Source organism: Fukomys damarensis, unplaced genomic scaffold (genome assembly GCF_012274545.1).
Source record: "Fukomys damarensis isolate Sample0158 unplaced genomic scaffold, DMR_v1.0_HiC HiC_scaffold_33, whole genome shotgun sequence".
In the NCBI taxonomy this organism is placed as follows: Eukaryota; Metazoa; Chordata; class Mammalia; order Rodentia; family Bathyergidae; genus Fukomys; species Fukomys damarensis.
In genome coordinates this window covers 1,836,679-1,843,920 of record NW_022900945.1, presented here as the reverse complement: position 1 = coordinate 1,843,920, position 7,242 = coordinate 1,836,679, and the positions used below count along the sequence as shown (strand labels likewise).

Here is a 7,242-nt window from a genome sequence, read left to right as displayed (position 1 = left end):
GAGCGCCCTAGGGGGGCAAGGGACACGTGCGCGGTCACACAGGAAAGGGGCGGAGCCGGCGCCTGGACCGGTAGTGTAGTTTTGCGGTGCACGCTGGGAAAACAAGAAAAATCGGAGAGAGCCCTTTGGCGGAAGTTGACTAGATGGCGGGGAAGGCCCGGGATCGCGGCTGCTTTGTTGTGCTTCTTAGTGCATGTAAGTTTTGCACACCAGTGAGCTTCACGTTGGCATATTTATATGTGCACATGACGTATTTTGATCGGGCCCCTTTCCTTTCCTTTTTTCTAATGGTCTTTTCCTTTCATGTTCTCACCCTTTCCTCCCTCTATGTCTCATCCTTTCCCTCCTCTCCCCAGATTCCTCGGATGAAAGAAAACACCATATTTGACTTTCTGAGTCTGGCTTATTTTACTTAAAAAGATGGTCTCCAGTTCTATCCAGTTTCTTGCACATGATGGGACTTTTTTATGCCAAACAGTATTCCATGGTCTACATCCGACACTCGTGCTGAGGAGAGCGGAGGCTGTTTCCTAGCTCAGCTACTGCTAGCTGGCACACGCTGGTCTCTCTACTGTATGCTGCCTTTACCTCTTTCAGGAAGATACTGAGGAGCAGTAAAGCTGGATCAAATAGTAGTTCTACTCAATGTTTTTGAGGAACCTTCATACTGGTTTCCAACCCCACCAAGAGAGTAGAAGAGCTCCTTTTCCCCAAAATCCTGCCCAGCATTTATTGGTTTTTTGTGTCTTGATGATCAGCCATTTTTACTAGGGTGAGATGGAATCTCTGTGACATTTTGATTTGAATTTTCCTGATAGCTAAAGAGGTTGAACACTTTCTCATATCCTCATTTGCCATTTGTACTTCTTTTAAGAAGTGACTCTTTAATTCATTTGCCCATTTAGTGATTGGTCTGTTTGTTTGGTTGATTGGGTGGTTGGCTTTGGTGTTAAGTTTCTTGAGTTCTTTATACATTCTGGGTATTATTTCTGTGTTTGAGGAATAGCTAGCAAAGATTTTTCTCCCATTCTGTAAGCCACTGTTAGTAACCAACGTTATGAACCAATGTTACAGGCTGTTATTAATCAATGATTTTCCTGGACCTCTACTTCCATTTCTTTTACTCTGCATAACCTGCTATACAGCTTTTTGTGCCAAGACAGAAAAAAAGGCACAAACTGATTTCAAAATTCCACTTATATGGCTGGGCACAGTGGTATCTGCCTGCAATTGCAGCTGCTCAGGAGGCTGGGGCAGGACAACTGCAGGTGGGCAGAAGAATTCCAAGTTCAAGGCCAGCCTGTGCAATGGAGTGAGAGCCTGTCCTAAGATGGAAAATAAGAAGAGCTGGAAGTGTAGCTCAGTGGTGCAGCATCCTGGATTCAATCCCCAGTACCGCAAATAAAATAAAAATCTCATTTTTAAGGAGACTTTGTGGAAGCTCACAGCGTGTGTCCAGCCTGGGGGCACGATGGGAGACTATGTGGGTGACACTCATGTCCCTTAGCACCAGTCAGGCAGGCCCAGGGAAGAACTCTGTCTTCAGGACATGGGCTAAACTGTCTTTTTTCCTGGACAAATGTCTTCTGTAGAGTTTCAGTGGTAGTTTATTGCCTAGAAAAGAGACTTTTGTGTTCTATTGCCAAGATATTAGGACCTCTTTCCAGTTTAAGAGGATGATATTATTTTCTTCTTCAGTGCTGAAAAAAGCATAGTTTACTGTGCTCACATCTTCACAAGAAGCTAGCATCCGAAACAGTGGAGGTTTATAAAATATATGTATCCTCTGGAGATCAAAGAGTAGCTCTTTATAAAAATGGAGCCAGGCATGGTGGCCCATGCCTGGAATCCCAGCATTCTTGAGAGGCTGAAGTGAATTAGGAGTTCAAGCCTAGCCTGGGAAACTTAGCAAGACCTGTCTCAAAATAAAAAATAAAAAAGGTCTGAGGATATAATTCAGTGAGAAGGTATTGGGTTCAATCCCCAGTGCTTGGCACAAAAAGGGCAAAAAAAGGAATACACTATATTCTGGGGCCACATGAATATTAACCCTAAATAATGCATCAGCAAAGATCATAGCCCGCCATTCGGGGATTTCTTTGGATAATTCTAGGACAGGAAATTTTAACAGAGTAATTAATTTCTGAAATCAGCACAAGCCTTTGAGGAAGCGTTAATGACTCAGTGACACACGACCCACATGGTTGTGGGCAGCTGAGCCTGCCTGTTACAGCTCCAGTGTCCTTCGCAGTTTAAACTCCCAAGTCCTCACTCTGTAAGTTCCCTCTCAGGTAATCGTGCCCTGGCAGCTGCTCTGCTCTTAGATCCAGTGGCCAAGCTCAGTTCTGCCCACAGGGATCTGCTGTATTTTTGGAGGCAATGAGGAATTTATAATAAACTAATTGCTGATGTAATTCTAGGTGGTCACTTTTTACTTCTGTTCTTACTAATCCACTAACTTAGAGTGTTTTGACAAAAACTGCCAATGTTTCCCCAACTCTCTTAAATCTCAAATTTCCGTTTTTTTATTTAATAAATTTTATTTTATCCCATTCCCCTCCTCTGTATGTACAAAAGCTGTTTCCATTTTTCCTTCTATTTTCACTTTTTTTCTTGTCCCTTCTTCCTTTCTCCCACCTCCTCCCTTGTTCCCCTTCCCATTTGAACACTTTTTTCCCATTTCCCAACCCCACAATTCTTGAAGTCATATTGACTTGTTTATTTTCACTGTAGTCCAGGGAGAAGCATTCTTTCCAATCAGTGGGCCACACCACTTGGGGCGCTGTTCAGTTCTCCTTTCTTTCTGGGTCACATGTAAGGCTTGTCTTGAGGTCATCATCTATGATAAACCAAAGTGGGCAGCTGACAGAAATGTGAATTCGGACACTGGAGATGCTACAGAGCCTGGAAGAAAGCGTTAGGGACAGTTTCTGCCGGGATCTGGCTCTCCTACACCACCAACACCCCCAAATTCACACACAATGCTCTCTATGCCTCAAAATGGATCTGAGTTTGCACCTCAGGTTCTTCTCAACTCCCAGCTCAGTGATGGCCACAATCCACACTGTCCTCCTCCACCCAGATGCACCACAAATAGCTCCTGTCCCACAAGACTGACCACTTCTCATCCCACGTCATGTGCTCTTGGTTTTTCCTTTTCAGCCATCATGGGAGAGGGCAGGAGAGGACAAAAAGCAAAGAACATGCTCCTAACAGTGTGGCAGACAGACCCAAAGCTGGCTCTTATAAACTGGAAAGAAAATCTGACCAACAAAAGAAAGACTGACAGAAGACTGTGGACAGAAGACTTTCCCACTGACGGTAGAGAGCCTCATGACAACTCATGGAACAGCTCAAAACTTAGGGACATTTCAAAATTACATCCACCAAGCAGCTGCCCCCCTTTTTTGATCAAACATAGCCCTTGAATATAACGAGCAAACAGCAGGTGCTTTAAATTCTGCCCGTAGCTGGCAGGTAACCTCCCCAGCAGTCCACAGATGAAAATGTGGATTTTCTTTTGCAGCAAAGAGCTTAAACATAATCCTATTACTATCCCAGGCACCTATTAAATATGATTGAAACAACGCCCATTGGAAGTCTTAAAATCTTAACCACCAGTTTTACTTCTAAAATAAAGTAAACTGCCAAAAGTTCTGATAAAAGTGACAATTTATATTTTTAAGTAGTACAACTGGAATTTTCCTATAGCTGTAGACAAAGGAATTCTTACCCAGATAAGTAGAAGAGCACCAATAAATTTAAGGTAGCTTATGCAAGTTAGGCACTAATGAATGTCATCTTCTGTTTTGTCATGAAAAAAAGATCTTTCTGCTGCTAAAGGAGACTGATTTAGATTATGAATAGCTGTAGTGATTTGCAAAAATGGCTCCAGAGAGATAGAATGAGACTCCATATACTCATGGCACTTGAGGTTTCTGCCCTTTTTGTTGAAAATTAATTTGTCCTGTGGGTTATTGGATTCTAGCTCAGCCAATGTATATTGCTCAGTCATCACAAATTTACTTAAAATTTAGTGTAGCTGAAGTTCATTCAACAAGACAAAAGTCTACAGTTGAAAGCTTCTAAAAATCTTTTTTAAAAACTGGCTAACAGAGTAATTGAAAGTGCTGGTGTCTAAGTAGATTCACATAATGTTTTGCAGGTATCAATATATACTATATTACTGTGTTAGAAATAGATTTTTCACTGTTTCCCAAGATAAAGCGGATAGGGAGGATTTATCATCTTCTGGAAAGAGGACATGTGGGTTGAAGCTTCCATATTCTGAAAACGTATAAATCCTTAAATTCGGATTAGATTCTGTAATCCATATCACATATTCATTCCCACACCATAACAAATATTTTAAAAGCCAATAGATTGTACACCTCTCATTGCCTCCAAACCCTAACAACATTAAAACTGGAAATATTTTTAAGTACACAGGTCTGGCGTCCCCGTCGGACCCTCTCACACAAGGTGACTCACTTCCTTTTCCGGGTGCTGGATGAAGCCTCCACCAGACACAGAGCCCTCTGGAGACTGCATCCGGGTCAAAGGGCACAGAGCACAGAGGCCGCCTCACCTGGAGACAGCGAAGGAATCCGGCCTTCTTCAAAGAGGCCGTCAGAGAAGAGGTAAGGCGGCATTAAAGCCAAAAGCTAACAGCTAATTGTGGGGCACGGTTGCTTTTCATTCTTTCCTACAGTGATTTTCCTTATGTAACCTGTATGCCTCATTTGTACGCATCTAAATTCACATACTATTCCGTGCATTAAACACAGATAAGGATGTGTCTGCTAGTCGTTTTTCTCTTGAACACAGTGACTCTCAGAACTTATTTAAGAGGCAAAATCGCACCAGAGAACCTCGACTGCGGTGGGCACCGTGGGGAGGCTCCTAATTAAATTAATGATACACAGGCGGCAACAAACACTACGAGTTCATTTCATTTACAGATGAAAGATTACTAGATAATAAGACTGTTTCCTATTTAAATGTTATATTAATTAATTAATCTTAATTACTACAGAGTAATTAAGAGCTAAACCACGATGGTAAAAAGCATTAGGACGTGTGTCATCTCATTAAGAGCAGCTACTACTCGGGCGGCCTAGAGCACGGTTGGGAGTTTCCTGGAGAGCGGCCCTGGCCCGCTCCGGCCGCTGACGAAGGCCAGGCTCCCCTCCGCCGGCCGCTGGAGGTGCAGCTGCAGTGAGACGCCGGTGCGACCCAGATCGTGACACAGCAGACTGGACATTTTAGATTGATAAACCTCTTCCGGGAGAGGAGGAAATAACGTTTACGGTTTTATCTATGCTTATTTGTTTCTCCGAAGATTTATCGTCCTCAAAACAGATATGCATCTTATCCTTCACTTTCCAGATTAAAGAGATGATTTTAAACAGGCCTGTGAATGGCATAATCTGCAATTGCAGATGATCTCCATTTTTTAAGAAATGCTAAAAGTGCACCTGTGAGTCAGATGAGGACTGCGCTCTCTGCGGGGAGCTGGGCGCGCTCTTCCTCCGGGCGCCAGCGACGCCCTTGCCCTGGCCCGCGTCAGCCAGGTGCAACCTGCACACGCTTGACCAGGAGTGAGGGCTCTGCGTGCCGCGGATGCTGCTTTAATTGATTGATGCTAAAAGTTTAGAAAATACAACCGAAGCAGAGATTACAAAGCGCCTTTAAGCAAGCCTTCTCTTTTGAAAGCAGCGTCCTCAATTGAAACTGGCAGACCACATTTTTAGGTTTCAAGCAGCTCTGTCATTCCACAAGGAATGTGTCTGCCACTTCACAGGATAGCTTGAGCTGAGAGACATGTACTTTGAATCAGAGAATCAATAGAACACTTAATGGACAATTAGGAGAACAGCTGTAAGACTGTCAGCGGCCCATCTGTACACAGCTCAGACGGCAGCCTGGACAGGGCCCGGAAACAGAGTACACTGCTCGGGGGCACTGGCCCCGCTACAGAACGCCCTTTCGGTTCTCACTGAATGTTAATATAGTGTTCTTTTTCATTACAAATTTTAACACGTGTAGAAAATTATGGAAATTGCTTAAGCTATTTGTCAACTTATATCACGTGAATTGATCAATAAATTTCACTACTTTGTTGTTAATGTAGATAAATTTTGGCATTTAATTAAGCTCCAGTGAAAATGTGGCCACTTTTAATTTCAGCAGATGCTGTTGTTCCATTTGTAATACATAACTACAGGGGTAAATACAACCCAATCATGAATTACCACTAAATATTTATAGACAACATCACAATTCAGAAAACAGACACAAAAGATTTTTACAGTGAAACAATCACTGTGTGCAAAATCTGAAATAGGTGGTGATGAACGCTAATAGGAGCCGTGAACAGAATCTTAATACTGGAGCTCCACAAAAGAGCTGCGTGTGTGTCCTCTCGTCATTCTGCCCCCACCCGTCTGCCCTTCAGCGGAAATAACATCAGATTCTTCGCACAGGATACTGCCACACATTCAGAGGCGGCTCTTCAAGTTTGTGAAAGTGTATTAAGGTTTCTGAATTAAAATAGAAACCCACCCTTCGTTTCTGCTTGCTAAATTTATCTGGACACAAACTGGCTTTTCTCAGTAGGTGGAGGAAGACCTAGTGACGCTTGCTCTACACAGGTGACCCGGGTTTGGCCGCACGGCTGGTCAGGCAGACGTGGGGTGGGAGACAGAGGAGCGGCAGACAATGGGCAGCAGAAGGGACTTTGTAGGCGGCCTCCGTCTGGCCTGCAGGGCCCCAAGATGAAATCCGGCTCCTGACAGCCAGAAGCCCTATGGCCTTAACCCTTCGCGCCGTAGTCTGACATGATAAACGGCTGTATCTCATTTGAGGGGGACAGGCTGCCTCTCAGTGATTCCGCTGGTGCCTGCAGGGAAAGGGGATGCGGAATCTCACGCTGCCGTTTCCTGCTCTCCCACCATTGTCTGTCTGCTGCCTGGAGGAGAGGTGCTGGCTGGGGTGGGGAAAGCAGGCGTGGGTGCTTATGTGTAAAGAAATAAATTTTAGGGAAATCAAAGCTGGTCCCTCATGCCTGCGTTTCCAGTGTCTCCGTGTCAGACTGGCCATCACTACGCAGGCGGTTTGGCTCTGTCTGCTGTGCTGGCAGAGGAGACCCTGGTCAGAGGTGCTTCTCCCAATTCCCACTCTGAGGGAAATTAGAGTGAAACAGCCAGCGGGAATGGATACAGGCTCCTGGCTGAGTCGAAT

The 7,242-nt window shown here is 44.3% G+C and overlaps 1 long non-coding RNA gene across 1 annotated transcript; it reads left to right on the top strand.

Moving 5' to 3' along the window:
- The first annotated feature begins 97 nt into the window (after nucleotides 1-97).
- LOC104848864 lies at nucleotides 98-6,645 on the top strand. The gene is made up of 3 exons (XR_776556.1): nucleotides 98-195; nucleotides 4,443-4,640; nucleotides 6,347-6,645. It is a non-coding gene; the product is annotated as an uncharacterized LOC104848864 (long non-coding RNA).
- The last annotated feature ends 597 nt before the right edge of the window (nucleotides 6,646-7,242 follow it).